The following is a 10,045-nucleotide window of genomic DNA, read 5'->3' as shown; positions in this document are numbered from 1 at the left end:
AAAAAATTGCTAAAAATTATTTTTCTGAAGTAATTAATAACAAAAACAAAATCAAGCATCAAATAAACAGGCAACCGTAATAAATGTTAGTGTTAGCCTTTTTTCTTTTTTTTTACTGTACAAAAAGTTTAGGGCCCCATATGGTTTCTTGAACCTAGGCCCCATTACAGTGAAGGCTGGTTTGGTGACAGTAGAATGATTTTACATTTTTCTTCCATAACTATGAGCAGTTAACCAATATCAACACTATTGAATAATATTAATACTCTATCAATTATAAAGGCTTCATTCCATTTTAAAAAGTATACTTGATTATTGCAATATGTAAAACATCGAGCATCCACTTAAATAACATTGCGCAGAAACTTGTATGCCACGAAATAACGGAGCATAATAAGTAAATAAATAAAAATATATATTTTCACAAAAATAATTAAAAATTAAATTAATCGTGACCATGTTTTTAAAATAAAAAAAAGTGTTGAAATGTGAAACTAAATTAACCATTAGTTTTTGATCATTAAAAGAGGATCCTAACAATGTTAGGGGTACTATACTTAAGGCTACTATACTTAACTATGATATTGATTGAATCGTTACTGATTACGAAGGCCACTAAACGAGAAAATACTTGATAATGTTAATAATCCCATGCTTATCTCGCAGCAACTGTTATTAAACAATTGCAAGCATTTGTACCTCATCTGACAATTATGACGTGATTTATAAGAAACAATCGTTAAAATATTTCTTTTAACAGCATTCATCAAAAGATAAAGTAAGATCTTGAAGCGATACAAACACCGGCCTATCGCCACGGCGGAATGGGTCCGGCGAGTGATATTTGCCTTAAAGGAATTATCTAAAAATAGAATGCCAGAAGCAGGGAGAAACAACGAAAGATAACCTTAGACGAACATTAGCTCAAGATCACTCAATTTTAATTCTGAATGAGGTAAGTTCTGTTGAATTTAAAGCTTATAAAATTGCAACTAAAACTTGATGAGTGAATTTTCAAGCTTTCATTAAAATGTGATTTCCAGTATATGCTAATTATTGATTTTTTTTATCATGTGAGAACATGATGTTTTTTTGGTTGGGGGGGGGGGGGTTGAAGCTCGAAATCGCGTAGACAATGAATAAAGCATAAATGGCAATTTTCATCATCATCTTTTAATCGCATATTATTTTACCTGATTTTACCAGCATTGCATTATTATTATTATGTATGCTTCTTTTAAAGCAGATGCGTTTTTTAAAAGGTTGACCTGCTTTTATCAGTATTGCTTTATTATTACGTATGCTTCTTTGACAGCAGATCCGTTTTTAAAAGGTTGACTTAGAACTATGACATCATAGCTGTTATTTCATATCAAAATCAGTCGAGCTCCAAAACTTTGTTAGCGAGCTAGAAAAATTGAAAATGAAAGTTTAAAAAATTATATAATAGAGAAGTCTAGTGATTATTTCAAACCGGTTTATACTGGTTAATGACTTAAATTAATTAAGACAAATAATGACTTAAAAATAATAATGTTCTCACATGATAACTTGAAATTTGCGATCGTAGATTTTATTTTATTTTATTGTCCTCTTATTATAAATCTGATGGAATTCATCCAGAAAATATACAGGCATATGAAAATATCATCTAGTTTTTATATGTTCGTGTAAATGAGTCATACAACTTAAAATGTTATTCAATGTATTGTTAGTTTATTGGAAGGTTCCATACCAGCAAATGATTTACAAAATTTATTTCTTATTTGAAAGCGCTGGAAATTGATTACATTTACATCTCTATATATAAAACGCTTATGTAGACGCAAAATCAGGCCGAATTTGTTAATCGCCGTTTGGCAACACTGCGACCTTGCACGGTTTGATATGATTTCAAAAGAACGCCATTTTTGTATTCGTTTGAAAAATTTTTAAACAAAAAATTAACGGTCAAAAAACGGACAAAATTTTTTACGATGTGTTTAAGTCGTGCCGCAACGATTTTAAAACGAAATCGTCGAAAAAGAGAAAACAGGTCGAATGAAAATGCTCAAGAATCTTTAATAAGAAGATCCTGTCGTAATGAACGAGATAGGGTTAAAAGTTTATGTACACGGAGCGAAGTTTCCGAACTACAGGAGCATAGTTGTGGGACTATGTCGGGACTCTGTTCTTTTTGCCAGGCACGTTGTGTGGAAAAAGAATTAAAATTGAAATGGCAAATACACGGATTTGAATATAGCTCTTTCAAACAATTTATTTTTTTTGCAAATATCAAATTCTTACTATGTTTCTGTAGCTTCTAAATTTGAAATATTGTAAAAAAGGTACAATTTTTTTTGAATTTGTCTTTTATTCTGTTTCTATGGTATAGTTCCCAAATTTGAAAAATTGTGAGAAAAGTGCAGGTTTTTTTTAAAAATTTCTTTCTTTGGTGGATGTATATAGTTATTTAAATGAAAGGTTATTTTTGTTTACAAAGAAATTTGATGCTGGTGATTTTTGCGAATGTACTTTTTGCATTGCATTGTTTATTTCTTTCATTGTTTTATTATATTTTGGAATAAATTGAATCTGAATATATCTGTTGCTAGACTAAAGCGGTTTAGTAGATGGCGAGCAAACGAAGCGAGCTTGGATAGCAAAGCAATCCGAGAGGACCTGCATTAGCAGTTCCTGGGGTTGGCGAGCATAAGCGAGCAGGGGATGATGTCCCCTAGTAAATAATAAATCATCAAATTATTAAACATTAATGTAAAAACAGTTGTTACTATCTAGTGAACGGTTGTAGTTAAAATTCAAAAACATGTAACTCTAAAAAAAAATTCAAAAAATTATTTAAAACATTGCTTTTTATTTTATAATGTAAAGTACAAACTGGTACAGTATTGTCATCATTAAAAAAAATCATTTCGATTATTTGGCGATGCTTCAGATATCCATATATTTTCGGAAGTTAACGTGGAAAAATTACAAAATTCTGCTTTTAATTAATTAAAATTTCAAAAAATCTCTTTAGGTATACTTTTTCATCCATCAAAGTATATATATGCCAAGTGTGGTTGCTCTAAATCATATGGTCTGAGTTGTAGAGCGCCAACATGTACAGACGCACTAACACACACACACGCGCGCGCGCAAACACACATTCATCTGATTATCAGCCTTGGAGAAATTCCGAGCACTGATTGGTCCAGTATTGATATTTTCTTTAAGATGGTGGATGGAAAGGTCTAAAAGCGTACCTTTTTATAGAATAATAATATTAATTTTTTCAGAAATCAGTCAATTTTAATGACTAATTTAGTTGATATGTATGTCTATTACTAAAGATTTACAAATTGGCCGTTGGGTCCGGATTTGAATGGATATTCTGTATGTATTAAATCAAAATTCCTTTAATAAAGCTGATTTATTAAATTAATAATATAGATATTGTGCACGATCATAAAAAACTTTGTCTTGAGTTTATTTTTTTTTAGAAAATATCACATTTCCTATTTATTTCATTTCATACAGTCAGTTCACATGATCAAAATTACATTTTTCTAAATTTAATTTGCATTGATAATTAGCTTATTTTTTAATCAGAGCTTTTGTAAATGTTATGGCAACTCTTTAATAAAAGCTAATTTTTTGCCACGCTCGTGCCGATAAAATTTTATTTTTATTCTATGCGAAATAAATTGTTGAAAAATATGATTAAAATATATCTTTAAAATTCATAAAAAATAGAAAATTTATTTATAGTTCGAAACATTGCTATTTTTGAAAAGATTATTTTTTGAATTTCAATATGATGTAAAAATCAATTTTGTGCTGAAATACTTTCGGAAGTTTTAACGGAGAAACGCAAAAATTTCGATTAATTTTTAATTAAAATTCTAATCTAAAAATTCCAAAAAAAAATCGCTCTGATGTGCATATTCTTGGTTTCCAATGCATACATGTGCCAAATTTGGTACCTGTAGGTCGAATGGTCTGCCCTGTAGGCGCACACACACACACACAGACAGACACAGAGACAGAAACAGAGAGACAGAGACAGAGAGACAGAGACAGAGAGACAGAGACAGAGAGACAAAGTTGCAACTCCGCATCAAAAACTATGTTCATCGTGTATTATTCTATGAAATTTGAATAATAAACACCGAGATGAGCAATACGGATCATAATTAAATTACCATCCTTACACCAAAGCTTCTTTTTTTTTTCTTTTTTTTTCTCGGTTCGCGAATTCTGATTGATAGAAAAATACTTATACAATAATTGAAAAATACGATTTTTCACGTAAATGTTTTCTCAATAAACCCTAATTTTCAAAAAGTAATGCAGATATCACTCTAAATGTTTTACCAATTATTATCTTCTATGTATATAACAAGTGCTTAAATAGAATTCCAAAAATTTGTTCAAATAAAAAAACAATTCCTAAATTTGCTTTTATTTAAAATTAGCCGTATTTGTTGATCAAACGGTTCGCCGTGGATATTGGTAATATTTAATTTCAGATTAATCATTTTAAATATAATTTCAAATCCGTGATTCTCATTAATTATTAGATATTATAATGCCAAGCTATTTTGTCTTTCAAATTTTCTGATCTTTCAAAGGGAGACCAATCTTACAACATCACAGTGCTTTTAAAAATGTAAATGTACACTTCATCTATCTTCTAAATTTTGAGGTACTGTAACTTCACTTTTTCCATTCATTTTGTAAATTACATAGATTTAAACAAAAATCTTTTTCCTTTAGATCTCAACGATAGAAGAAATATATACAATTAAATCTTTGATGAAACAATAAAAAGAGTTTGAATTTAATGGCAACAATGTTTTTACTGCTGGAAATTAGAGAAAAATATTTTTGAAAAAAAAATGCCAAAGTTTAGAACAAATTTGTGCTATTATTAATTCAGTGTCATTAAAAAGACAATTTTGAAATGGTGTGAAATTCATTTTTGTGCAATACTATTGTTGGAAGATATCGCCCAAATATGTCAAAAATTTGCTTAATTTTTAATTTAAAAAATCTTTCTATCTTTTAAAATATATATGTGCCAGATTTGCTAGCTGTAAGTCAAACAGTTTAGCCTGTACATCACACACATATTTCAATGCGAAACAGTTAATAGGCTAACCATCTGATAAAATTGCTATGCTATATTTTCTCCAAGTATAAATCAAATAACTATAAAATTAAAAGTTAGTACATGAAAAGTTTCTCCTAATAGAGTTAGATCAACTGCAGAATATTGCGAATTACTTAGACATTAGTCACGAACAATATCAAATTTTAATAAGAGGAAATTCTATTCCAAAATATTTATTTGCTTATCTTTAATACACCACTAAGCTGAATACGCGTCCTATTCCTGAAACATATTAAAAAGTTTCAGTTAGAGAATTTATCTATAGATTAAATGCTGGAAAATATATATTCAATTATACTTTATTCCTAAAGAAAACTTCATATACTGCTTCAATTAAGTCACATTGCAAATATTTCCATCGTATGTAACAATTTTGAAAATCTTTGGATATATCCGTGAATATAGATCTCTAAAATTAATTTACATTTGTCTTTAAACTGTTTGTAAACCTTTTTAACGAGATAAAAAGATATAATGATACCTGCCGCGACGAAAAATATTTATCTGCGGAACTTACAGTTGTATTTCATTCTGAGTGTTATGTAAGAACAACTTCGAAACATGTCCAATGCTTCGATTTGTACAATAATTGATTTCTGTTGTGTTGTATTTCAAGGTAGACCACTTTTTCTAGTGTTGATCGAAGACTGCTAGAAAACAGCTTTTAAAAGAAATACTGGTTTCATAAAGTGTGTAAACATACGAAACAGAAGATCGTGTCTTTGATAGATTTACAGCAAGCAATTCCTTCTACAGTTAGACGAAGAGAAATAGCAGACACGATATTTGCCATATCACAGTATGGACTCAGATTCATGAATTAAATTTACACATGTTTCAAGTGAAAGAAGTCCAGTCTTAAACTCAAATGACAATTTGTTCCTGTTACAGTTAATCAGATGAATGCTCTAAATGATACCAACAAACAACAGTTTTCTGGATTAGTGTTGCTCAGTATTCTGGCTACGTCTTTCAAATAAAATATTTTCAATATTAACAACGAACATTGTTTGGACTGACAGCGGCCTATGTTCTCGAAACCTCTAAAAATCCCAATTAATATTTGTTGTCAACATTTAGATAAATATTCTTAGTGACTGCCTTGCTGGCATAATCGTTGTTAAAGTATCTGGCCATCACATCATTTTTGTATATGCCTAGCACAAGTTTTCCTGGTCGTGCAAGTTTTTCCATTCGTCACAGTGACAAACCTGTGGTTGAACTATTATGGAAATCCGCTCTTATGGTCCAATCTGCCACATATCTCCTACTATGGTTTGGATGCGACTCACTGGATATAATTGTCTGGTGCACCTATAAAATCATTAATATACGAGGCGCCTATGGACCTCCTTGAAAAAATCACTTTGAGAAAACCGATGTTGCAGAAGAAAGAGTAAATACGACTGAAAGATTTTTTCCAAGAATGTTCAGTTTTTCATTTCCTTGGGTGAAAAGTGAATAACATTTTAGGTCATCACTTCGAATATCTATTTTGAGATTCTCATTGATTTAAGTGACATGAAATGTATATTTTATGATTTCGTTCATTTTATTTCTTTTCCCGGCAATTAAAATTCTTTTCTGAAATGCTACTCTAGATTCCCCTGCAAATATCGTCCATTTCGACGGGTATTAACCTTATATTTTGTCCTAACAATTTACGAATATGATGAATTCGGAATGTTAAAGTAGCAACTTAATTTTTTTTAATTACAAACATTAGAGCTTCATCAATAAAAATGAAATTTTCTGATATTCTGTTTGAACAGATATTATTTATCATTTAATTAACATAAATTGTAAAATGTCTTTGATTTTATGGGCCGATTGTTTAAGGTCATCATTCGGATATTTCAGGTTTATTAAATTGATTGCTAGTTTATAGAACAGGGGAAATATGGGTTGCCGACAAGCAGTATTTCTAGCCGATTGAAGCACTTGGGTTGGAATGATCATGAATATGTGAGTGTAAGAATGGATTCTTGAAAACCATGTTAAAAGAAAGTACAGCTTATAAATAACGATTGGAACGTTATGGAAGAACAGACGAGCGATGTTAAAATGAATGAAATTAAGGTTAAATTAAATGCCATTGAAATAATCTTAAAAACGCATATGCAAGTACGCATATGCAATTTTTCATGAAGCAGCTATTACAGCAGCAAGAAAATATGAAGAGCTTTGAGTTCGGTCCAACGTACAAAGAGAATTCAATGTGCATTCTGGTCGTCTCTTTGATGTATCGAATAAATGGGCAGTCAACTTCTCGACGAACTAAATTAAAAGTTTGATATAAATGAACACTCTTAATAAACAGAACCAAACTATTGAAATAGTGTGTTGAGTTCTACAGCGATGTGCATGCGGACACACAGACAGACTTCCCGAAGAGCAATTTTCTCAAAATTTGATACAGCGCTAGAATTTTGTTTTAAAGATCGCATTCCATAGTTTATCAAGTCAGTTTATTGAACTTTCGAATAATCATTTTCACAGAAAGACATCAACTGATACAATTCCAAAAATGGTTTAAAGAATTAAATCTTAAAAATTCATCTAAATTCTGAGTTTTTCCCCTGTTGATTACTCCCCCGACGATTATATTATATATTGGGTTGGCAACTAAGTAATTGCGGATTTTTTTTAGAAAATCAAAGACAATTTTTTCATGGAACTAAATAACTTTATTCTGTAATGTATTGCCCATTTTGATCAATGACCTTTTGCCATCTTTCAGGCAGCATCACAATCCCACGTTCACAGAACTTCTGGTTTTTATTAGCAAAAAACTGAATCAGGTACGATTTGACATCATCATCATTATTGAAATTTTTACCATTCAAGGAGTTTTGTAAAGATCGATAAGTTTTGTAAACGATCAGATGGTGCAAGGTCAGGACTATATGGTGGATGTGGCAAAGCATCCCAACCAAGCTCCAATAATTTTTGCCGAGTGACCAAAGATGTGAGTGGCCTTGCATTGTCATGATGGAATACACCTTTTCGATTTGTCAATTCGGGCAGCTTTTCTTCAACTGCATTGTTTAATTTCGTTAGTTGTTCAATGTAGACATCAGAATTGATCGTTCGGTTGGGTGGTAAGAGTTCAAAGTAGACAATTCCTTTGTAATCCCACCAAACTGATAACAAAACCTTCTTTTGATGAATATCAGCTTTTGATGTTGTTTGAGTTGGTTCACCTGGCCTGCTCCACGATCTTTTCCGCTTGATATTGTTGTAAACAACCCATTTTTCATCGCCAGTTATCAGTCGTTTTAAAAATGGATCATTTTCATTACGTTTCTTTAGCCAATCGCAGCTGTTAATGCGTTGCGTTAAATGCGTTTCTTTCAGTTCGTGAGGAACCCATGTATCTAGTTTTTGAACATAGCCAAGTTGTTTTAAGTGATTTTCAATGCATGTATGTGATACATGAAGCTTCTCTGCAATCTCACGTGTTGTACTGTGACGATCCGAATCGATTATTGCTTTGATTAGGTCGTCATCAACTTCAACTGGACGACCAGAGCGTTTTTCATCTTTGAGTGAAAAATCACCAGAACGAAATTTGGCAAACCAATTTTGACACTGCCGTTCTTTTAAGGCTTCGTCACCATAAACAGCAGATAATTTTTTATGAGCTTGCGATGCGTTTTTCCCTTTGCGGAAATAAAAAAGCAAAATATGACGAAAATGTTCCTTTTGATTTTCCATTTATCAACGAACACCAAACGAAAATTACGCAACCGATCAAAAAACTTTTTTTACTGATTGACAGCTGAATTGCCAACTATCAAATAACAAAATGTGTTTTACATTTGTACTACGTCTGCAAACCTAAAAATTCAACTGAAGCCATCTACGAGTGAAATCCGCAATTACTTAGTTGCCAACCCAATATTTGTATTTTTTCTTCTTTTCTCTGCAAGAAATTAAATGGGACCATCAAAATAAATTATGATAAATTCTACTTTTCAGAATTTGACAGAAATTAATTTTACTCACCGAGAATTATTATAATTGAAATGAAATCTAATTTTTTTAAAAATTGTTATACCATATATTATCAAAACAGAAGTGTTTTTTCTTAGAATGTGTAATTAAATTTGCACAAAACACTTATTAGAAAAAAATTTCGGAAGTTTTCCTTTCAAAATAAAGACTCATAATAAGGGAGTTTCTCAAGGTTTATCAACTCATATCTCAGCATCTTAATTTGATAAATAATTGATAACACTACTAATACATGGTCAGATTATCTAATAAATCAACAATCAGGGTCAAATACTTTGGACAGATACAGTAAATATTCCGGAATTTTCGAGCAGTTTCCGAAATAACTTGTTGTATTTTCAGACGAATATCATTTCGAGTTTTCATTTGATTTACAAGAGCCACATATTCGACCTTATTCAAATTAAAATCGTCTACCATTGAAATTTTAGAACATAATTATCAAAGCATTTTCTTCTTTTTTTTATTGTTATATAACTGACTCATAAGTTAACTTTGGTAAGTAAGTAAACTTTGGTAAAAGTAAGTTTTGCTATTTTCTTTTATGGTTTGTTTTAAAATCATTGATAAAATTAAGTTAATTTTTTTTTTAATATCCGAGATCCCAAGACTAACTATCTTGGAAGTAATCTGCAATTTAATATTTCATTATTTGCAATATTTATTATCTAGAAATTTTTAACGCAGGAATAAAATTGCATTCAAATGAAATATCTAGCTTAGGAAGTGGGGAGGTGCTGAAAAGCGACTTCTTGGAAGGCCTTTACAGTGGGTGGCATCGTTAACAAGGGAAAATGGGGGTATAGTTGCTGTGAGCGCAGAACATCTGGATTAAAGAGTTTGTCACATTTTGCATCTAAATAAGACAATAAA

At 30.9% G+C, this 10,045-nt stretch overlaps 1 protein-coding gene across 4 annotated transcripts in view; it reads left to right on the top strand.

Annotated features, from left to right (window-relative positions):
- Nucleotides 1-907: 907 nt before the first annotated feature.
- LOC129961458 (collagen alpha-1(XV) chain-like) overlaps nucleotides 908-10,045 on the top strand; it is a 320,304-nt gene continuing 311,166 nt past the window's right edge. For 3 of the 4 annotated variants that reach the window (XM_056075047.1, XM_056075032.1, XM_056074996.1), the window contains exon 1: nucleotides 908-955. The gene's annotated coding sequence lies outside the window, so the exon portion shown is untranslated. The remainder of the gene's footprint in view (nucleotides 956-10,045) is intronic. The other variant, XM_056075039.1, reaches the window with a different exon arrangement.

The sequence above is a fragment of the Argiope bruennichi genome, chromosome 1, assembly GCF_947563725.1.
Source record: "Argiope bruennichi chromosome 1, qqArgBrue1.1, whole genome shotgun sequence".
In the NCBI taxonomy this organism is placed as follows: domain Eukaryota; kingdom Metazoa; phylum Arthropoda; class Arachnida; order Araneae; family Araneidae; genus Argiope; species Argiope bruennichi.
Note: the sequence above shows the minus strand (reverse complement) of the source record. Positions and strands in the feature narration are given on the sequence as shown.